Below are 25,000 nucleotides of genomic sequence, written 5' to 3'. Positions count from 1 at the left end.
GGTAAATTAATTGGTGAGATCACTGGGAACATCCTCTGTCCAGGGTCACAGCTCTTCAGTCCAATCACTCCCCAGACTGGGATCACCAGTCACAACCGTCTATTAGAGATGACCGTCAGGTAGTAAGAAGATGGCCAGATAGCTGATCAAGTGAATCAGTCCCCCCTCCAAAGCCCTATTACTGCAGTAGCTCCTTTGAATTCCATCTTATATGCTTCATCTCAATGGGAAGCATGCATGCTATTGCATATGACTTTCGTGTTGTATTCCTCTGCACTGTAATGGCAAACTTTGCTTGACAAGCTCTTTCTCCGTTTGGTAAGATACTCAATGCTCACCCTGGATATCATCTAAATGGACAGCCCAGAGACCCCTCCAACCCCGAGGATGGGCAACACTGTAGTGGCTAATTATTCCCATCCTTCCTGGCCCATCCATCCTGCACTCATACTTCTAATCAAACACAGGTCATTAGGGTCACAGTCAGGATTTCATCTTGCTGCACCATGGGCAAGGTAGAATGCATGAATTTTTGAGGAGACAATTTTAAGGGGCATGATAAAAACATTTAATTATCACAAGAGAATCAAAATGCTACTGGAGGTTGGCATTTAAAAAAATGATGTATTCCGAGAACTACAGAACTGAATCCAAAAATTCGGTACATTAAATTACTGAATAACATTAGAAATTATTTTTCAAAGAGGATGATACATTGATAGAAGGGGCTTTCTCAAAAACATGTGATTTCAAAGAGTTGAATTCAATAGTTTATGCATCAGAGGTAACACACTCCCATTTGAGGCATAAAAACTAAAATTTTGTAGGCTACATACAAAAACTTAAACTAGTTGTTCCTCTCACTCCTAGTTTGTTGTGTGTTTCAGTGTTTTCATACAAACATTCGGCTGTGCATGCATTAGGCATATCTTTCAACCTCTAATTGCAGGACTTCTGGAAAAATACCAGAGAAATGGGGGGCAAAAACCCAAAATCAGGGAAAGATTTTAAATACTGCTCTCAAAATTTAAGTTGCTAAAGTAACAGGTTTTGTATTAGCCCATATTTTCTGAATGATATGATGTGGGAAACCAAAAAAAAAACGTATGCCGTTATTTAGTGGCTGCAACCCGCAATTATTTACAAAAACATATATATATATATATATATATATATATATATATATATATATATATATATATACGAAAAATCTGGACATTCTACGAAATTACGGCTATCTAAGAGGAATGGATAGGATTTTGGTTTTCGTGATTTGCTTGTTAGCAGTATCTACATGTGCAGCGAATATGCGACAAAATGCGTTAACCACCTAGCTCTCATTATTTTGTAAAAAAAAAAAAAAACAGAAATAGTGAACATGCATGTGGGTGTTTTATGAAAAAAATATTTCCTAGCTGTCCACTAAATATTGCAGAACAGAATTGTGCCATATACGAAAAGCCTTAATGTGTTAGTGAAATAACTAAAAATAATTAAATTGTAGCAATACGGGATCTTTAGTCTGATACTTACAACTGTCGGTTTCTGAAAGGGTAGGGGGACCCCTAAATCTGAGATTACACAGGCTTGTCTGCATTTTAGACAGAAACTACTTAAAGTGTTTTGCTAAAGTCAGTTTTCTGGCTGGCGTTACAATGTGAGTAAATTACTTCATTTTTTCAAATCCTTGTTAGAATGCAAAGCCGAGATTTTCGGAAGTTTGTGAAACAGACGCAGTTACCCAACATAAGTAACAAAGAAAAGTGGCATTGTGTAAATCTCTCTTTTTGTGTGATCTACAATTAACCAGACAAGGGTGGTGCCCCAATTTTTAATGTCTAGCCTCCTCAGTCTGCACAGCCCTGGGTAAGTAATCCTCGACGCAGCCATTTGTATTTCTTTGTTGCTGTCCAGCACTTTCAGCAAAGCTGAAGAACGTCTGTAGACTGGTTAGCAGGGGAAATGCAAGTCATTCCACAGGGTGCCACTTTATATTTCTTTTAGTTCTCACCTAAATGCTACCTATTGTATGATAGAGGGGATCCTGACATTGAGTTCGGCTGTAGATACGATTCGTTGGCATCCTTACACGACAGGTAAAATATATCTAATGGGCTATTGGGATAACACATTGCTTTCAGTTGCATAACTAGAACACGAAATTTAAATCCAGTTGTTACTCATTGATGACTATTTAAGAGCAGACGTAACGTCTGTCTGTAATATAGACTTTTAAGTTAGTGCAAGATAACTTTTCATCATTTACGGGGCATACACTTAAAATGCTACCCCGATAATGCATTCAAGCATCTTCGTGAGGACTGCCGCATCTAACTGCACTGAACGGTACCTGATCCGGGCGCCATGTCATCTTTCTAGACGTTTCTTTGTGCAGCGAGCAGGACTTGTTCCCACCCTCTACTTCTTTACGCTACTGAGGGGGATTTCTGGTTTGCAGTGGGTGTTGTTTTTTCTTTCTTTCTTTCTTTTTTAACCTGTCATGCAGATCAAGTCTGCTTGCAGGCTGGCAGACAGCATATCTACACCAGGAAGCTTACTGTTTCAGCTGCTGTCTGCGATGATTCTTTGAAACTAAGCCGTGTAAGGATATCGTTTATAGGATGCAGTCATTTTTATTTTGATAATACGAGTCTTTTTAATAGTGCTACAGTAATTAAATAACTGTATTTTAAAACTTATACATGTATTATCTGCTAAATACAGCTGGCCTCTCGTGACATTGAATGCACATGAGATTTTTTTTCTTTCAGAATTCTCCTGCTTCTGTACCGTGACACAGAGAAACACTACGCATCATTTTATAGAGGAATGATATAAGGTACGTGTTATAAACCAAACAACCAATTCGTGAGTGCATTATATCATTAAATTATGATTTCCTAACACCTTAAATAGGGCGTATTTGTGGAAATTATTAGGAAAATCAGAACAATGACAAAGAGTAATGACAAATGAATGCAGATAACCATGTAAGGATCCAAAGTTTATCAAAAAATGTCTTGTTGATACTGTAATTATAATCTGCTATTTAAACTACGGTGTGTGGCAACATGTATACATCAACAAGATGAACATCAGAAAAAAACTAAAAAGCGTGTTTTGTAATGTTCATTGGCTAATATGACACGAAGTACCATATAACAATGACCAAGGCCAGTCTGCTGAAAACACTGACTGATTTTACTTTCATTCAGACAAATCACTGTCTTTATTCATTTTGGAATGGATATTTACTCTCTTGCTAAAATTTTGCCAAACCCAAATGTCCTCAAATAGGTTTGTCTGATGTCACACAACTGAAACAACAGTAATTTGTAATCAGACAATTACAAATGCAAAGGTTAAATGTTTGAATGTACCACTTAGCAGTGTAGTCATTAAACCTACAGTCTGTTGTGTATTCATCCACCATTCTATCATTGCTTCAAGTATTTTTTAATAAGTTGCATATCTGTGTTGTGGTCCTTATCCCTGATTCAGAAAAAAAAAAAACATGTGAAGTACACAATTTTTAATAACAGCAGATATACAGATCCAGCCAGCATGTTTGCTCTACAGTTTTCATTATTTCTGAAAAGAATATATGAAAATTTGGGCCAGAAGGAATGACTTTGGTATTTTATACTATGCATTTTGCTAGTAAACCTAGCAAATATTTCTTAATATGAAGATGCTGCATCCCTTTTTACATAATGCCTTTATTCTCTGTAGCAAATGTATGGCTGATTGTTATAATGTAATTGTACAATCAATGTATGTCTAACTTACTTAAATTTGTAATTAGTTTGTGTACAGTAAGTTAACCAGAGAGGTCTGTGGTAAGTGCTTACAAGATGGCTGAAAGGAGGGATATAGGCAGGTTTATAGAGCTGCAAGATAGTAGTTCTATAAATCTGTTAATCGTTCTTGTTAAGAGCATATGAATAAGTATGTTTGCAGATAATCAAGGGTATAAGTTAACAGTATGTAGAGCTTTACTCCACTGTACTGCAAACATGGTTCATGGAGTAGGATGCCAGAGGTACAGTTAAAGTTTCAGTGTAGGGAAAACTCACCAGTTAGTTTCAGCATGAATCATGAAATTATCTACCATATACATGAGAATGAAGTAGGATATCTGAGCAGAATCTTTACACATCTCATGTGCTTTGAGGTGGAGCAAACTGGGTGTCTGGTGCAGTGTACCTACAGCAGGATAGCAAGATTGAATGTAAGTTCAGAGTAACGGGGGGACCATATTTTGTAGGGAAATGTGTTTTTAGATGAGGAGGAGGGACCAGAGCTGTATAAGGTATTTGATCACTGTTTTTCTGAGTTTTGAGAATTATAGGGTTGAGATGTTTTACTAGTCATTGGCTGTTGGTTAAAAATAAATATAGAGGTCCCCCATTACATAGAAGAGTATGACTGCTGGAAAACACTAATATAACTACTAAATAGGGTGATAAGCTAAGGAAAGTTGCTGATAGGCCATATCAGGGTAAGGGCAGCCAGGGACTCTGCTAACTGGTATGGGGGTGGCTGTCAGGGAATACCCATTATTGTTAAGCAGAAGGGAGTGGCATGCAGAGTGTTGATAGTAGTGTGGGCACAACTTTGGTCACTGTGAAAAAATAGTGATGAGAAACGAACAGCATACAGATTTGGCGAAAGATCAAGGTTGAGTTGCCTTGATGCAGCAAAAAGTTGAAGGGATGTTTGTTGCTTGTGGGAGGATTGTGGATGGGTTCCATGGTTTGTGGAACCGTCTGTCATACTTTCTACCATCTATGGCGATGTCCCTGAATTTCCTCACCTTTAGAAATCACAGATGCTTAAGAGTTGTTAACATGTACATAAAGTAACCTAGGTGTAGTTATGTGCACTCGTGGAGTTACCTATATACATTTCTATTATATTCAGAACTTTGGAGCTGGAACTTGTTAAAGGAGTAAAGGATTCAGCAATACAATCCCAAACTTCCCTTAGGCAGAGCCTGGAATCACATAATGCAGTGCTCAGTACAACATATACTTTATAAAATATAAATAAAATGAGAGTCGGAATATTTGAAAGAATATGAGTTGATATTTACTTCCTATATAAAATCTGGTCCAGAAAAAAAAATAAGGATTCAGAGGGAAAAATGAATGTTTTGTGGTCAAAAGTCAGATAAGTCTTACATCTTACTGATTATGATTGAGAGGAACCAAAACCATGATGAGGTTTCATAAACTGCTTTGAAAAACATTAGGTAAAGGTGGTCATCACACTGCCACTTCTGCAATGTGATTTAAGTGCCACCACCTTGCTTGTCAGTATTACTTCAGACAGTATTCAGTAAAATTACAGTTACTTTTGCTTAGATGTTTTCTGCTTTTTGGCTTGTTTTCTGCTGCTACCTTTACAGCCACTTTATTATTCAGTATCAGATAATTTATCTTTTATGATCACTGGCACTGCTCTATAAACTGTTAATAAAAAAAAATGTGCAATGAAGCACAGTCATGCTAGGAGGATGTCTTAAAAGGCTACCGGCCAAAGGAGTACTGTAAGAAAGCCGCAGGTTTCATGGATACCTTAAGGGCAGTGAGTTTCTTCGACACTTTCATTCTGATAAATGCTGAGCATTTTTGCTTAAAGATGAACTGCCTAAATTTTTCATGGAAAGAATGTGAAAGGACATGCTACAGCCTGCATATATATCCCATAATACTGTACACCATTTGAAATTCTTATTTGTTTTCATAAATTCTCTGCTGCCAGTACATTATACTATACTCTTCCTCAAGATGTTTGCTTTGAATTTTCTTTTTCTTGCTGCAATGTTCACTTTAAAGCAGTGTCCAGTACTTCTAATGCTACAAATGAAAATCTGATTTATATAAACATAATCCTCTTTTTTGGTGAGCATTCAATGACAGTCATAGCTGGCTTTAGGCATAGGCCAACTAGACAGCCACCTAGGGCGCCACACAAGCAGGGGCACTTTTCCAATATTTCCCAATATTTTCCAATATTCATTTGTTTATTTTTTGTAGTAAAGTAATGGTTTCTTTTATATGTTGAATGAATACAGGAAAAAAGCTTGAAGAGTAAGACAAACACTGAGAGAAAAGATGAAAAAAGTAATCTGGATGGTGTAAGTAGACCAGGATGGGGGCAGTGGCTGGTGGGGGGGAGGCGCCATGAAGACCTTTTGCCTAGGGCACCAGTTTATGAAAGGCCAGCCTTGACAAAAGTATACTGATGATCCTTTAAGTGTAAAATGTTTGTGTTTGTTGCTTTTGGATTTGTTTAATTGTAATGAGAAAAAAGGTTTTGGTAAATTACAACTTTCCTTTCAGCTGAATTACTCTTGATTGTTTTGTGGAACTTAATATCTTTTACAATATATTGCATTTATAGGATATATATGTGTGTATGTATATATATATATATATATATATATATATATATATATATATATAAAACGTGTGTGCATGTATATATATATATATATATATATATATATATATATATATATATATAGTTCCCCTTCATAAGGTCGAATGGCTGAAATCTCGAAATGCATATGGCCGAAGCCATATGCTCAAATTTCAGAAGCTCGACCTTGTGAAACGGAAACAAAAAATAAACAATGAAACACAAAATAATGTTTCTGCAGGGGGGGCAAGCCCCCCTGCACCCACCCCCCCCGCTACTTATTTATACTAACTCTGAGATTGCGCTACAGCACAGAAATGGAAAACTCCCATTCTGCGCTTTATGCCGATCCCCATTCAGGAGGTTGACCTTCTGAAATTTCGAGCATATGGTCTCGACCATATGCATTTCAAGATTTCAGCTGTTCGACCTTCTGAAGGGTAACCATATATATATATATATATATATATATATATATATATGGATAAAAATCCAACATACATGAACTGGTGCACCAACCAACTATATATACACACACACATATACGTATATATATATATATATATATATATATATATATATATATATATATATAGATAGGTTCAAAGGTTCATAGGTAGGTACTAGGCTTTTGGCCCAAGGGCCTAAGTAAGCCTAGCCAACAAGGTTCCCTGGCTTACTCCACCCAAGAAAGTTATTTTCCTGTGCCCCTGTCGAGCAGAGCCACATAAGTGATCCCTGGGGTGTATTTCCTATTTCCTATCCACTTATCAAGATTTTTCTTGAAAAGTGCTAATGAGGAACTTTGCTTGACACAGATGGGTAGCTTGTTCCAGAGTATGGGAAGTCTCTGGGACAGGAATCTATCCCTCCAGCATGTCCTGTTTATTGTGGTGACAAGGTTTGGGTCCCTAGACTGTGTAGCTCGGAGGGATTGGGATTTCTTTAGGTGTAGCATGTCCAACAACTCTGGGTTTGACATAGCTTTATATGTTAAGCAGAGATCACCTCAGAGTAGGCGATATGGTATAGAGTAAAGCTGGAGTTTTTTGAGACAGTCAGTGTAGGGCATCTGTTTGAGGCCAGTAATCCTCTTTGTGAGGTACTTTTGTGGCCTTTACAGCTGCTGCAGATGTCTTGTGAGGTACATACCAAAAGGGGTGTTGTACTCTATGATGGGTCTAATGAGTGTCAAGTAGAGGGGAACAATGACCTCTTTTTTCCTAGATGAGAACCCTTTTGTGATGAGGTGTGCCATGTAGAAGAATTTCCTGACTACTGTGGCGATGTGATCACCAAAGGAGAGACTACTGTCCACCTGGGTCCCCAGGTCACTTATCACACATTCGGCATTAAGTAGACTGCCACCTATGTGGTAGTTCATGGGTACAGAGTTTTTACCAAAGGGGATGACAATGCACTTTTTGACATTGAGCTTGAGGCCATGGCTCTGACACCAGGCATCTGTCTCAGTGAGGCCCTTCTGTAGGATGTCCACATCATTTGGGGACTCAACTATGGCTCCTAGTTTGCAGTCATCTGCAAACTTCGTTAGCCAAAGGCCTTCTGTGTTAGCCTGTACTTCAGAGAAGTAGATACAAAACAGGAGAGGTCCCAGGACTTAACCCTGTGGTACTCCACTTGTCACTGGTTTGAAGTCAGATTTGGAGTCTACATCTTTTATAGTGTGGATTCTGTCAGTGATCCAAATGGCAACCCCTCTTGTGACATAGGATTTATACCTAGTTTAGTGAGTTTAGCTATAATTCCAGAATGGGGGATGGTGTCGAAAGCCTTGGCGAGGTCAAGGTAGGCTGTGTGAACCAACTTACCCTCGTCTACAGCTTTGGTGACTGCCTCAAAGAAGTCGATCAGGTTCAGGAGGCATGATCTGTCTTTCACAAACCCGAACTGGGTGGGGTCCAGTATTTGGAGGCTACCAATGTCTTTGTTTATGAGTTCCATGATTATACATTCCATGGCCTTACAGACCAGGCTCGTCAGACTAATAGGGCGATAGTTCCCAGGATCAGTAGTGGCTCCCCCTTTGTGGAGCGGCATAACTGTTGCTGTGTGCCATTCAGTGGGCACAAAGCCTGATGTGACACTATAATTGAACATGGTACTTAGATGGGGAGCCAGTTTGTTCTGAAGTTCGTGTAAAACGCAGCCTGGGATGTTGTCCGGTCCCATGGATGCTGTGTTTTTGGCTTTAGAGAGTGCAGCTTTTACCTGCGTAGTTGTGATTACAGGGACTCTGCATTCTTCCTGTATAGATATGGGCCCTTTAGGGGGTGAGAGGGGGGTAAAGTTAGCACTGAACCTATCTGCCAGGACGTTGGCAATATCAGTTGGTTCTGTAATTTTCATGCTGTTGTGCTGTAACTCAGAGCAGATCTGGGTGTTGCCATTCAGATTGCTATACATTGCTATAGAATGCTTTGTGGTTGTCCCTATAATCAGTGGTGATTTTGTTTTCATAGCTAACTTTGGAGACTCTTATAAGGGATCTCAGCTTCTTACTGAGGCTGACCAGGGAACTCCTCCACTCATGGGATTTTACTCTCTTTTGCAACAGTTTCTTCCTTCTGCTCTAGTGTTTGTTTATGGCAGGGGACCACCAGATTGGCTTCCTTTATTGGAGGATAGCATCTTGGTTCTGTTTGGGATAGCACGATCCATGCACTTGTGTAAGTGCTTATAGAATGCATCTGTGTAGGATACAGCAGTCGTAACTGTATTGTCCCTCTGCATGGGTGTCATGAAGTTCACCACTTCTGTCTTAAGAAGCATGAAGTTGTCTTTGGAGAAAATTTTTAGCATGATTTCCTTAATAGGGGGTGGGGTGGGATGTGGATATCTAGGGTGATTAGCTTATGGTCGGATCTGACCAACAAGGAGCTGACTTCAGGTGTGGAACACCAGACACTCATGCTGGTAATGACTAGGTCTAGGATATTGTTGCCTCTGGTGGGGGTGTAGATAAGTTGATCCAGGGCACTGGAATTTATGAATTCCAGAAAGCGTTGAGTGAAGGAGTTGGTACATGAGTAGTTTTCCCAGTTAATGGTGGGGTAGTTGAAATCGCCCATTATTAGGGTGTTTGTTTGAACCCTAATATTTTACAGTATATCAAGAAAAGAGGAGTGGGAATCCTGGGGTATGGTGGGGGATCTGTAGCAAGCTACAATTTGGATTGCAGTTTTGCCCAGAGTTAGTTGCACTTGGATAACCTCGGATGCATTATGCTGAGCAACTAACTTGGAAGTGTGGATAGCCTTAATGAATTTCCAACCAAGACTAGTAAGCAGCAACAATCAGAACCTTGACTCCTAGAGTTGATATACAATCCTCTTTATTTCGAATAAAACTGGACCACAACGAAAACAGTGAAAAACAGTTGTATACAGCAGTACTAAGCGCTTTCACCCTTGCATGTCAGGGCATCATCAGAGTACAAAATAACTTAGCATAGAACGTCCCTTAAATACAGTTGTTATAATTACTCTAATTACTTAATTGTGTTAATCAACACTCATTGAATGAAGCTTGTATTTTGTTAGCAGTGAATGAAAAATACATTTAAAATAAAAAGAGAAAAAGAGAAACTGTTAGTGCAGACTTTAAAAGTAAATTTGACCCTTATGTCAGTTTGTTATAAAATTTAAAATTGTTAAAAAATATATGTATTTTATACATATTACAATTCCACATGTTAACATGAACATTTGGTATAGATTTATTTAAGTCAATATTTAAATTGTGTCACAAAATAATATCAAATAATTTATATAGTTGTGAATTAATGTAATAAAAATATTTTACCAATAAGTTAAACATTAATTGTAATAAATATATATGTAAATGGTAATTGTTAAATAGTAAATGAAAAAAATATATTAAATATTAAATATTAAATATCAAATGTTATAAAACAGAATAAAATCTGATTTGATTTAATATATGTGTATTAACCTTACATTTAAATTTGATGAATTTATTTTGTTATAATAGTGTGTAATAAACATAAATTAATTATATAATGTTGCGTTGACGTGATGAGTTGTACCAATTATTATTAAGTTTAATAATTTTGTAGGTAAAATAAATGAAACTTAAAAAATGGGAATAAAAATAATTATAGTAATTTGTGACAAATGGTTTTGATGATTAAAAGTATATTTAAAGTATATTTAAAGTATATTTAAAAGTATATTTAAAAACATTATTATATCTTTAGATTGGTAATATCTAACTACATAACTATTTTGTGTATATGTATATTATAGTTATGTGAATAGAAGTAGGGGCTGTGAGAAACGTATATGAGTAACAAAATGTATGTACTATATAGAATTAATGAACATAGTAATAAATATAAGAAACATTGTGTGTGTGTCATTAACTACTAAATAATTTGTGATTTTAGTTTCAATATACTATTAATGGAAACTTGTTCGTTGATACCTGGCCACTTATTGGCATTTAATCTTAGTTGCCAAATACATTCTCTGGCTTCCAGAAGGGTCTTAGTATCGCCCCCGTTGTACAACTTATGTTGTGGTATTCTATCTATGACAAAAAATAAAAATTTTTTGAAGTTAACACACACCGTACTGTGAATATATAAGGCACTTGTTTCTTTCTTTATCTTAATGTCACTGGTGTGTTCAATAATACGAGTTTTTAGTTTTCTGTGTGTTTTGCCTATATAAAAGGCCTGACAACTTGTACAAGTAGCAGCATAAACAACCATACAGGTATTACAATCACAAGTTCCTGGACATCTAATTGTTTTTTCATAATTGTATATAGATAAATATGGTCCATTGTTAATGAACCTACATGCACGACATCGTCCACATTTATGCATTTTGGATCTCGTATACATTTCATTACTAAAGGGTTTCTCGAATAAATTCTTTAAACTTGGCCCCTTACTAAAAGTACATTTTGGTTTATTACCAAGTATGTTCCCCAAGTCAACATTAATTTCTGTAATAATGCTCCATGAATCATACATCACTTTAACTATGTGTTGAGATTTTTCGTTAAAGGGGATGATAAAGGTGTCATGTCCAACATTCCTGATATTGGATACATCTTTACATGGTAATCCATAATGAATAATTGGTTTGTATAGTGTTGTCCTGTTGCTTTTACACTATTACCAATTCTTGATACCAACTCCTCTGGATATGCTCTAGCGGTGAACATATTTTTCAGTATGGTCAGTTCGTTTAAAAAGGCCTCTTCTTTACTCACTAATCTTGACAGCCTCACCATCTGGCCCTTGACTAAATTCGTTTTCTGATGGTTTGGGTGGCTACTATCAAAGTGTAGAAATGAGTTGGAATAAGTTTTTTTCCGATAGATGTTGGATTCTATTTTACCATTTTGAAATGAAATTGTAATATCTAAAAAGTTAATCTTTTCGACAGAAGTGTGGCTAGTGAATTTCAAAAAACTAGTTGTTGAACCTATATATGTAATAAATTCTTTAAGCCCATTCTCAGACCCATTCCAGAAGATTAAAATATCATCAAGAAATCTTAGATAGATCAATATGTTACTCCAATAAATGCTAGTAAAAACGTATTCCTCCTCCCATGCTGCCAGCACCAAATTAGCATAAGTAGGGGCACATTTGGCTCCCATTGCAACACCATTTTTTTGTCTATAATGTTGACTGTTAAAATAAATAAAATTATTTTCTAGAACTATTTCCAACATCTGTGACAACAATCTAGTTTCAGAGTTGCTATAGCCACTATGTTTGTTGAGACAAATTTCAAACAACTCAAGCCCTTCTTGGTGTGGAATTACACTGAACAAGTTGACAACGTCAATGGTGACCATACAAAAATCAAGATGACCGTTAAAAGAATCAACAAAGGCACGTAACAAATCCAAGCAGTGCCACGAATCTCTAATAATGTGAGGAAAGTCTGACAAAACTTTTTTACACTTAAAATCAATATAGGCAGCCAACGCCTCTGTTTTTGATCCTTTAGCGGAGACTATTGGTCTAAATGGAGGGTTATCAAGATGTTTGTGAATTTTTGGAATCCCAAAATAGAGGGCACTACTGGGTATTCCACTGATAAATAATGATAAGTTTGTGCATCAATCATTCCATCCATCAAAAATTCATAAAGCAGCCAATCGATTTTAGTGTAGGCCATGTCCACCTCGTGTCTGTTCACCTTAACATAGGTACTTTCGTCTTCCAATAATCTGGTCATTCTATCTATATAATCACAAGTCAACATAATAACTACACCACCTCCTTTGTCTGGTTTCATTATTCTAAACTTGTTAGAACTGGTAAGTTCTTTTAAACAAAAACGTTCTGCTGAAGTTAGATTATAGTTAGTACTGGTTTTTTCGTTTAGTATTCTTCTTATGTGGGTTTCACAAAGTTTTTCAAAAATGTGTATGATAAGATTCTGAGGTGGTATAAATGTACTGTGACGTTTAAGAGTGAGTCCTCCGTCCAGTGTAGTTGGGTTGGAATCATGAAAAAAAACTTTTAAATTCAATAACCTGGTATAAGTTTTTAAATTAATCAGGACTTCAGCAATGTCTAACTTAAAAGTTGGCACAAAGGTGAATCCTTTACTGAACAATTTTAGGTGTGTGGTGTCAAATGTTTTGTCAGTAAAATTATACAAATTAGAACCCATGTAGTTAATAATTTTTATTCCATTAGTTGGGTTTATCGTGGCAGTGTTTACCCTTATAGTCTGTTGTTGCACAATTCCAACCTCTGGAATTGAATGTAATGTTGACAAGGTAACACTTGGTGTAAAGTGTGAATTGTCAAACTCCACATTACGTTGTGATTCACTTTGTGCTACCATCTGCCCCTTCTGTTGCCTCCATTGTTGTAGTTCCTTTGAACGTGATAGTTTTGGCTGCCCTGCCTCTCCCTTATCCTCTCTGATCTCCTTAGGGCTGGCTGTTCTAAAAAAACTGACTGTGCCTCGTCATTATTATCAAAATTGCTTCGATAACGTAATTCATGGTCATCTTCAGCAGTGAATTCATCAAAGTTAGAATGTAAATTGTTATTCCCATTTGTATTAAAATTTGTACTAAAATTCCTACCATTCCCTGCTATGTTGGTGTTTCGAGTGTGATTTTGTAATTTCATATTTTTATATTCCCTAAAATGGTTGTAAACTCTGTTATTTTTATAGTCGTTGGTATCTCTCTCGATTTTTGAATTTTTAATGTCTAAACCTTTAGTAATATATCTGTCTAAATCTCTAAAAATATTTTCCATTTTGATCTTATTGTACTCAAATAAAACATCTGCTTTGATACTTCTATCTAAATTACACAGTTTATCCTTTAAGACATTTAACTTATCATTGTTATTTCGGATAATGAGTTTTAAAAGTTCAAAACCAGTATTGTCAAAAAGTCCCTTTAACTCTGAAAAAAGTGGTGTGCCTTCAGCAAACCCATGAGGCAGCTTGAAGATACGAAGTCCCTTAGGGACTTGTTTTAACTCTAGCGAACGTTCCAGAAAGGCATTATCCATCTGTAGAGATTTGAAGGTTTTTAGTGTCTTCTCAAATTCCTCAAGCCTTGAATTGAGTGTACCTTGGTTCGAAGCTGTGACAGAACCTGCTCTATTCAGGTTTGGAGCAGTAAGGAACCGATTAAGGTCAATGTTACCGTTTGAAGAATTGTTTGTATGTACATTTACTCTTCGAACCGTCTGATTGTGTTGGTAGCTGTTGTTAACGTTTGGCGGTATCCTTGAGACGTCTTCTCTCCCTGACGTCACTGCCTGATGCTGAGGGCTGACCGATCGTTGCCTGGCAACTGTGTTGTGTATACTGGTGTTTGGAGTTGAATGCAAAGTGAGGAGCCGCTCCTGTGAGTCTGTAATAATCATTTCCGATTCATTGCCTCCTAAGTGTTGCTGCTCGTTTAAGGCTTTGATAAGCTTGTTGGTAATGTCTAAGTGCTCCTGTAGCAACCGCTGCATCATAATGAAAGTTGTTGATAAATCCAATAATCAAAGCCACAGATTGATTAGAGCCTTTGAATATAAATGAATACGAGCAGAATATGTAGTGCAACAGTGTTGGTCCTTGCACACTAGCTCAATAAACTTTCAATGTTTCTACCAAAGGCAAGGTAGATTGCCGTTGTTGATCTCAGTGTTATAGTTTGATATAAAGAAACTTCATACAAGTTGTATTTAACACAAAGGGTAATAAGATAGATTGAGCACAGTCAATGATGTTGCTAATAACAGATTTTTTATATACAATGTAAAGAAACTTCGTAAAAATAGACTTTACCCCCAAACAGTGAACTGAAAGCTAAACTCTATTAATATAACAGAGCTGTCAATTACGGATAACTGCACTCGTTCGCTGTGTTAGTACCACTGAGGCATTAACTATTAAGCAAATAGTTGTATATCACAACAAGCTAATAAGTGCGATATTGCTTTGTGAAAAAATGTACACTTTGCGTGCATAAGTGATACTTTTAACCAGCGGAATACAGTAAATTCAACAGTTGATGCTGTGTAAATGTCACTTTAAAAAGATAGATGCAGGCATTACTTAGCAAGTTGCCCGTAATAGCACAACCGCTGAAATTCAATAAAGCTGAGTGCACGGTATCCAGTGAATAGTTTGTTTACTGAGTTCAATTTTTTGAAAACAATTGAACTCGGTTCCAACACAGAGAATTCTGAGCTATGCGCGCAGGATGTCAGAAACACTAATGTTAGTTGAAGCTAAATCCAAGGTGTTCAACCGGTAGTTCATTACTAAGTTGAATCGAGATGAAAACAGTTTGAACCAGGTTAGAACCCAGAGCGTTTTTAGCTGGTTGCGCTCAATACAACAGTAAAATTCCCTGATATTCAGTACAGAGCTTTCAACGGTAATTCCGTTGACCGAATTCAGTTTAAAAAGAAGGCTTTAACCCATAGACTTTCTTGTAAAGGTTGTTTAAGATACTGTCAAATCGTATTGCAATGATTCATATATCGGTGTTAGCTGAGTTCGATGAAGTAGCAGTTTAGGAACGAGGAGTTAATTAGCAAGTTGTGCTCAATAGCTAAAAGCTAGCAAGTTGTGCTCAATAGCTGAAGGCTAAATTCGTAGTGTAAAACAAACAAAATTGATCGTTGGCTAAATACCAGTGCTTAAAAGCCAAATTGAACACAAGGACGTTCTATAAAAATTCTTTGAAATGCTGTCAAGTCATAGAACTGTGATACAAATATCAGTGTTACCAGTCACTTTATGTCCGTTAGGTCCGGCACAAATCCACAATCTAGGTTCAAACAGGAATCTGATGAAATTGAGATGTAGAACAAACTTCCAACCAAGACTAGTAAGCAGCAACAATCAGAACCTTGACTCCTAGAGTTGATATACAATCCTCTTTATTTCGAATAAAACTGGACCACAACGAAAACAGTGAAAAACAGTTGTATACAGCAGTACTAAGCGCTTTCACCCTTGCATGTCAGGGCATCATCAGAGTACAAAATAACTTAGCATAGAACGTCCCTTAAATACAGTTGTTATAATTACTCTAATTACTTAATTGTGTTAATCAACACTCATTGAATGAAGCTTGTATTTTGTTAGCAGTGAATGAAAAATACATTTAAAATAAAAAGAGAAAAAGAGAAACTGTTAGTGCAGACTTTAAAAGTAAATTTGACCCTTATGTCAGTTTGTTATAAAATTTACCTACAAAATTATTAAACTTAATAATAATTGGTACAACTCATCACGTCAACGCAACATTATATAATTAATTTATGTTTATTACACACTATTATAACAAAATAAATTCATCAAATTTAAATGTAAGGTTAATACACATATATTAAATCAAATCAGATTTTATTCTGTTTTATAACATTTGATATTTAATATTTAATATTTAATATATTTTTTTCATTTACTATTTAACAATTACCATTTACATATATATTTATTACAATTAATGTTTAACTTATTGGTAAAATATTTTTATTACATTAATTCACAACTATATAAATTATTTGATATTATTTTGTGACACAATTTAAATATTGCACAAATCCAAAACTCAGAGCTGCTGTTAGTTGAGGTAGGATACTCACGCTAAAACACTAGTAAAACTCAGTCCAAAAAGATGCGTGACTTTCCAATGAGCAATAAAATGAAAGTAGAAATTCAAACAAATAAATCCATGTAAGTTAGCAAATTGTTTATTCCAAACGAGTAAGCGCTTTCGCCAAAGGCTTCTTCAGACTCTTTACACAAACTAAAACTTTGAACATCACTTTTAAAACCAACAAAAGCTTGTGATAGGATCTCTATAATCACATGTTTCCTTCATTTAAAAATACAGTAACCCATTAAACTCAGTTCCATGAATGTTACCTTGTTCAGCTAAGAAAAATACTGGTATATTAAAAGTAAGAACTGAATAGTTCAAAATAAACATACATAAAAAACATACATAAAAAACATACATAAAAATGCATGATTGCCCAAACATACATTATATTATATTAAACAATTGAGTATATCTCAGAGCCTTGTCATATTTACTTATCATCTCATGGTGCTTTAGGAAAATCTCGTACTGAACTTTCAGGCAGTATATATCAAAAAGCCATTTCAGACTTGGTTAGTATAACCCAAACTGCTTGTAATGCACATATTTACAAAGTGTGACTTTAGATATTTCCGTGTTTTACTGGAAGTTCATACTATCCAGAGTAGACTCGTAAAACAGTCAACAATTACAGGTGGTTAAAAACTTGTATCACATTAGTTAGGCTATTCTCGTATAAATCAAAAGTTAAAAACAGTTTTCAAAATTACTTATTTTCTGCAGACTCTGAAGCGCTTTTAAAATCACAGCACAACAAAGTATTCCTTGCGTATGTGCCTGGTTAATTCTTGAATGCAAAACAAAGAACGCTACTGCGCATTACGTACCATAAGCGTTCATAAAATAAACATTGTGTCTATTTAAAAAGCCGATTAGGCTTACAACAGGCATAAGTACATGACGAGCTTTTCAATAGCTGTCCATTAGTTCATGCCTTAGTCTCTTCAATCTCCGTTAATAAACAGGGACATTTGACATTTCAGGATGTGAGCGTAACTTACAAAAATGTGGGTGGAAGAATGCTTCAACAATAAGCGAAGCAACAAAGCGTCTATATGGAAACAGAGCAATATCTTAATAATTAACTTGACTCGTACAGATCCACAATGGTGGAAATAAGCACACTGACTTAAGCAACCATTAATTGCACTTTATAATTGTTACATCCTTGATACCCAAATTTAAAATATAGACATTGTGAAATGTTAAAACTCTTATGTGGTGAAGCGGAAAATATAGGAAGGAATACATGAGGGAAAGGGGAAATGGGAAGTATTTTGGCACATATATTCTGTTAATCCCGAATGGCATCCTGAGGTGTCTTACATTAGTTTTTATAAACAGTACTTTTCAATACTAAATATATGTGTGCAAAGATTCATTTCTTATGACAAATGTTGAAAGTATATGAAATGCCTACAATATGTCTGAGTATATAGATAGGTCATCTACACCATGGTCATAATGTTGTGAGGAAAATGTACCTAACTAATGTGGAATTTAGAACAGTTAGTGGGAGATCTCTTTACCTGCGTAATCTACTTTTCAAAAATGGCTTTATTTGGATTTTATCGTTAAGGCCTGGTGGTTTATCGGACCTTAATCTTATGATCCATCTTGTTTCTTGTTCTAAAGTTCTGTTAATTAGATCACCACCTCTGAATCCTTCATACACACATTGAATGGCACAGAACTTAAAGGAATGACTGGTACCAGTTGAACTTTTATGTCTAGCCAATGCATTGGTTTCTGTACCTACTCTAAGGTGATGCGTGTGTTCCCTAATCCTCTCCTTAAATGATCTATTTGTTTTCCTATGTAGTAACTATTACATCCTAAACATTTAGCCATATATATGACATTTTACTTTCACAGTTGGTGTTAGTGTTAAAATTGTAAATGCGTCCTGTAGTAGGGTGCTCAAAACTAGTTTCTTTATTAATATAAATACATTGATTGCAATGACCACAGGGTACTGTGTTTCTATTCACTGTCAACCTGTTAACTAGTGGATGTCTTGGTCTACATAGGATACTCTTCAGATTGGGAAGGTTTTATAAGCTATACGAGGTGTGGGGCCAGCAATCTCACTAACTTCTATATCTGAATTCAAAATACCCCAGTGTTTCTTCATAATGCTTTTCACTTGCAGGCTCATTTTACTAAAAGTAAGGTTAGCTCTAACTTCATTCCTAGGGAACCTGAGCTAGTGGTCATTGCTTCATGTGCCATAAAATATGGTTTCGCAGTACTTGTTCTTAAGGTCTCCACTGTGTTAATAGTGTCTAATATTTCTTTTCTTTGTAACCTCTCTCCAGAAATCTCTCCTTCATGTCCTCTATTCCTGAAACATAAGTTTCTTGTTGTGGATTCAATCTAGATACCCTCATAAATTGTCCTTTAAGGACGTTTTGAAATACATGGCGGGATGCATACTTTGTCTATGTAATATATTGTTTCTTTGGCAATCTTTCCTATAAATAGTTGTGTTGATCATACCATTGGTCATTCTAAATACTTCCACGTCCAAAAATGGAAGATTGCTAACTGAGAAGTTTGCAGTAAATTTTAAGAAGTCCGTGGTATTGTCCAAGTAAGAAACAAAGTTTAATAGGGAGGGTTCATCTCCAAGCCATATAAAAAAGAGGTCGTCCACAAAACGACAGTACATTGCAGCATGTTCTATAAATGATACCCTATCTATTTATCTAGAGAGTGTACTTAGACCATTAGTTAATGGTAATAAGAAGATCCTGAAAGATAGTAAGCAATTTCTTTTAGACCTATATTCTCAAACTCACTCATTGGATACGAACCAACATTTTTTCTTTGTGACACTTGATGTGGTTAGCTTATTCACAGTGATCCCCAATGACGTAGGAATAAGACTGATCACTGAATATTTGAAAGCACATTCAGACTTCACTGATAGAAAGATTGACCTTGTGACCCTGCTATTAGAGACTATATTAACTAATAATGTCTTTGCATTTGAAGAAGTCATTTACTTACAGAAGGATGGCGTGGCTATGGGCACATCATGTGCAAATAGCTACGCCAACCTAGTCATGGCCAGATGGGAAGATAATTTTGACCTCAATAATCTATCATTTATAGAACATGCTGCAATGTACTGTCGCTTTTGTGGACGACCTCTTTTTTATATGGCTTGGAGATGAACCCTCCCTATTAAACTTTGTTTCTTACTTGGACAATACCACGGACTTCTTAAAATTTACTGCAAACTTCTCAGTTAGCAATCTTCCATTTTGGACGTGGAAGTATTTAGAATGACCAATGGTATGATCAACACAACTATTTATAGGAAAGATTGCCAAAGAAACAATATATTACATAGACAAAGTATGCATCCCGGCCATGTATTTCAAAACGCCCTTAAAGGACAATTTATGAGGGTATCTAGATTGAATCCACAACAAGAAACTTATGTTTCAGGAATAGAGGACATGAAGGAGAGATTTCTGGAGAGAGGTTACAAAGAAAAAGAAATATTAGACACTATTAACACAGTGGAGACCTTAAGAACAAGTACTGCGAAACCATATTTTATGGCACATGAAGCAATGACCACTAGCTCAGGTTCCCCTAGGAATGAAGTTAGAGCTAACCTTACTTTTAGTAAAATGAGCCTGCAAGTGAAAAGCATTATGAAGAAACACTGGGGTATTTTGAATTCAGATATAGAAGTTAGTGAGATTGCTGGCCCCACACCTCGTATAGCTTATTAAAACCTTCCCAATCTGAAGAGTATCCTATGTAGACCAAGACATCCACTAGTTAACAGGTTGACAGTGAATAGAAACACAGTACCCTGTGGTCATTGCAATCAATGTATTTATATTAATAAAGAAACTAGTTTTGAGCACCCTACTACAGGACGCATTTACAATTTTAACACTAACACCAACTGTGAAAGTAAAATGTCATATATATGGCTAAATGTTTAGGATGTAATAGTTACTACATAGGAAAACAAATAGATCATTTAAGGAGAGGATTAGGGAACACACGTACCACCTTAGAGTAGGTACAGAAACCAATGCATTGGCTAGACATAAAAGTTCAACTGGTACCAGTCATTCCTTTAAGTTCTGTGCCATTCAATGTGTGTATGAAGGATTCAGAGGTGGTGATCTAATTAACAGAACTTTAGAACAAGAAACAAGATGGATCATAAGATTAAGGTCCGATAAACCACCAGGCCTTAACGATAAAATCCAAATAAAGCCATTTTTGAAAAGTAGAAGATTACCGAGGTAAAGAGATCTCCCACTAACTGTTCTAAATTCCACATTAGTTAGGTACATTTTCCTCACAACATTATGACCATGGTGTAGATGACCTATCTATATACTCAGACATATTGTAGGCATTTCATATACTTTCAACATTTGTCATAAGAAATGAATCTTTGCACACATATATTTAGTATTGAAAAGTACTGTTTATAAAAACTAATGTAAGACACCTCAGGATGCCATTCGGGATTAACAGAATATATGTGCCAAAATACTTCCCATTTTCCCTTTCCCCTCATGTATTCCTTCCTATATTTTCCGCTTCACCACATAAGAGTTTTAACATTTCACAATGTCTATATTTTAAATTTGGGTATCAAGGATGTAACAATTATAAAGTGCAATTAATGGTTGCTTAAGTCAGTGTGCTTATTTCCACCATTGTGGATCTGTACGAGAGTCAAGTTAATTATTAAGATATTGCTCTGTTTCCATATAGACGTTTTGTTGCTTCGCTTTATTGTTGAAGCATTCTTCCACCCACATTTTTGTAAGTTACGTTCACATCCTGAAATGTCAAATGTCCCTGTTTATTAACGGAGATTGAAGAGACTAAGGCATGAACTAATGGACAGCTATTGAAAAGCTCGTCATGTACTTATGCCTGTTGTAAGCCTAATCGGCTTTTTAAATAGACACAATGTTTATTTTATGAACGCTATGGTACGTAAGCACGCACAGTAGCGTTCTTTGTTTTGCATTCAAGAATTAACCAGGCACATACGCCAAGGAATACTTTGTTGTGCTGTGATTCTTAAAAGCGTTTCAGAGTCTGCAGAAAATAAGTAATTTTGAAAAACTGTTTTTAACTTTTGATTTATACGAGAATAGCCTAACTAATGTGATACAAGTTTTTAACCACCTGTAATTGTTGACTGTTTTACGAGTCTACTCTGGATAGTATGAACTTCCAGTAAAACATGGAAATATCTAAAGTCACACTTTGTAAATATGTGCATTACAAGCAGTTTGGGTTATACTAACCAAGTCTGAAATGGCTTTTTTGATATATACTGCCTGAAAGTTCAGTACGAGATTTTCCTAAAGCACCATGAGATGATAAGTAAATATGACAAGGCTCTGAGATATACTCAATTGTTTAATATAATATAATGTATGTTTGGGCACCGATGCATTTTTATGTATGTTTTTTATGTATGTTTTTATGTATGTTTATTTTGAACTATTCAGTTCTTACTTTTAATATACCAGTATTTTTCTTAGCTGAACAAGGTAACATTCATGGAACTGAGTTTAATGGGTTACTGTATTTTTAAATGAAGGAAACATGTGATTATAGAGATCCTATCACAAGCTTTTGTTGGTTTTAAAAGTGATGTTCAAAGTTTTAGTTTGTGTAAAGAGTCTGAAGAAGCCTTTGGCGAAAGCGCTTACTCGTTTGGAATAAACAATTTGCTAACTTACATGGATTTATTTGTTTGAATTTCTACTTTCATTTTATTGCTCATTGGAAAGTCACGCATCTTTTTGGACTGACAATTTAAATATTGACTTAAATAAATCTATACCAAATGTTCATGTTAACATGTGGAATTGTAATATGTATAAAATACATATATTTTTTAACAATTTTAAATTTTATAACAAACTGACATAAGGGTCAAATTTACTTTTAAAGTCTGCACTAACAGTTTCTCTTTTTCTCTTTTTATTTTAAATGTATTTTTCATTCACTGCTAACAAAATACAAGCTTCATTCAATGAGTGTTGATTAACACAATTAAGTAATTAGAGTAATTATAACAACTGTATTTAAGGGACGTTCTATGCTAAGTTATTTTGTACTCTGATGATGCCCTGACATGCAAGGGTGAAAGCGCTTAGTACTGCTGTATACAACTGTTTTTCACTGTTTTCGTTGTGGTCCAGTTTTATTCGAAATAAAGAGGATTGTATATCAACTCTAGGAGTCAAGGTTCTGATTGTTGCTGCTTACTAGCCTTAATGAATAACGACACACCTCCGCCTTTGGTGTTCCAGTCCAGGTTAGGTGGCTGAAAATTGTGGTATGAGTTATAGTCTGGTAATGCAGGGGTGCTCTCTGGAGCCTTGAACCAGGTCTCAGTCACTGCACAGATATCAATGTTATCCATTTTAAGGAGTGCCTCGAGGGAGTGCATTTTGAGATTTAGACTTCTAGCATTGAGTAGCATTACCCTCAGTTTTTGCTTGCCTGTTCCAGGGGCAGCAAGAGCCTTAGCCAGTATCCGGAATCCCAGGGGTGACAGGTGCAGGCCATCTCTGGCAAAGCATCATGGTCTGTTGACCATGTCGTCCCAGGCAGACAGATACTGGATCTCCTTGGAATGATACCAGAAGCTTAGCCAGTTGTTGAAGTCAATCATTTTGTCCTTGTACTGCTGTATCATTCTGGGCGATGGCAGGATGCTACTCAGGGCTAGGGTCATACCTGCCTGGGCTACAAGATCAGAGAGCTCTCCCATGTCTCTTTTCATGTAGTCCAGGGAGGTACATCTCAGGTCATTCACACCAACATAGACAATGACATAGTCATATTTGTACTTGTTGTGGAGTGATCTGAGTGCATGGGTTATGTGGCATATCCTGGCATCCGACAGGCAGCTGACAGTGACCTTTTCCTTGTTTAGCCTGGTGAGTGGGACATCAGTGTGCCTGACTATAGAGTCACATATGACTAGTGTGTTGGGTACATTGTTTTGCCTTATGGGCTGTGGTTGAGTGGCACAATGAGTCTGTGGGCTATGTATCATTTGGGTTGTGTTGGGGGGGTGGAGGTTGCTTGCGTTTCTGCTTTGGAGGTCTCTGTTGCTTGAGCAGATTATGATTGAGAGCCTCCGCGAATGTTTTTGTGTTTCTCTGTGTGGATTTTGGTGGTGTAGGTGTAGTGGGACTATGTAATGAGTGTAGTGTGGTGCAAGTGTTTACCTTCTTTTCTTGACTGTTAAGTTCAGTCTTGGTTGGAGACAGCTTTACCTCCAGTTTGGCTAGCTAAGTGCATCTATCACAGGTTGTGGTGTTGGGTGGTAGGAGGAGAGGGTTGTCTGTGTACATGAGGCAATTGCTACATTGCCCCAAGATGCCCAGATTCATCAGCTAGACAGGAGAGAACACTGGGAGCTGACCTTCGGACATACCTGAATAAAAAGCTACTTTCCTCTAGACAAGTGAGGAACGTAAGTATAAGAGCTGTTTTTCTCTACGCAAGTGAGGAAAGTAAGTACAAAAACTGTTTTCCTCTAGGTAAAGAGGAAGGTTGAGTGCTGTAGTAATTTGTAGCTTATTTAGTGCTAGCAACAAGTTCTGAACATGTGCTGAGCCTGTATAAGCAAATTCAAGTGCTAAAACTAAGAATCTGTACCTGGATCTTGTGGTAGATAGGCTACCTAGTGCTTATCACTCCCACTGATAAGCTAGAAGGCTTCCCTCCAACACAGAAAGGCTGGGGGGGGGGGCTCAGAAGCTTACAAGCAGTCCTGGATACAGCAAATCTGTATCTGGACTGGACTAGTTACAGGAAAGGTGGGAAACAAGCGCAAACACACACTTTTAGACCAGAAGGCTAAAAGAGATGGAAAAACTGCCCAAATGGCCAATAAACTACAATTTCTGGACCAGAAACCACTCTTGTGGTAGATAGGCTACCTAGTGCTTACCACTCCCACTGATAAGCTAGATGGCTTCCCTCCAACACAGAAAGGCTTGGGGGGCACAAAAGCTTACAAACAGTCCTGGATACAGCAAATCTGTATCTGGACTAGACTAGTTACAGGAAAGGTGGGAAGCAAGTTCAAACCCAGGCTTTTAAACTAGAATGTTGAAAGAGATGGAAAAACTGCCCAAACAGTCAAGAAACTACAATTTATGGGCCAGAAACCACTGTTGTGGTAGATAGGCTACATAGTGCTTACCACTCCCAATGATTAGCTAGAAGGCTTCCCCTATGTATATATATATATATATATATATATATATATATATATATATATATATATATATTATTCTTGGCTTCCCTTTTATTCGTGGACATATTTATATATATATATATATATATATATATATATACATATATATATATGTCTGTGTGTGTGTGTGTGTGT

General features: G+C 36.4%; 1 protein-coding gene across 8 annotated transcripts in view; it reads left to right on the top strand.

Moving 5' to 3' along the window:
• The first annotated feature begins 2,009 nt into the window (after nt 1–2,009).
• MAP2 (microtubule associated protein 2) overlaps nt 2,010–25,000 on the top strand; it is a 1,383,589-nt gene continuing 1,360,598 nt past the window's right edge. For 5 of the 8 annotated variants that reach the window (XM_044060521.1, XM_044060516.1, XM_044060518.1 and 2 more), the window contains exons 1-2: nt 2,464–2,601; nt 2,772–2,839. The gene's annotated coding sequence lies outside the window, so the exon portion shown is untranslated. Of the gene's footprint in view, nt 2,097–2,462; nt 2,602–2,771; nt 2,840–25,000 lie in introns of those variants that run through there. The other 3 variants (XM_044060520.1, XM_044060517.1, XM_044060515.1) reach the window with 2 other exon arrangements.

Source organism: Protopterus annectens, chromosome 2.part0 (assembly GCF_019279795.1).
Source record: "Protopterus annectens isolate FY-2018-M chromosome 2.part0, PAN1.0, whole genome shotgun sequence".
Classification (NCBI taxonomy): domain Eukaryota; kingdom Metazoa; phylum Chordata; order Ceratodontiformes; family Protopteridae; genus Protopterus; species Protopterus annectens.
Note: the sequence above shows the minus strand (reverse complement) of the source record. Positions and strands in the feature narration are given on the sequence as shown.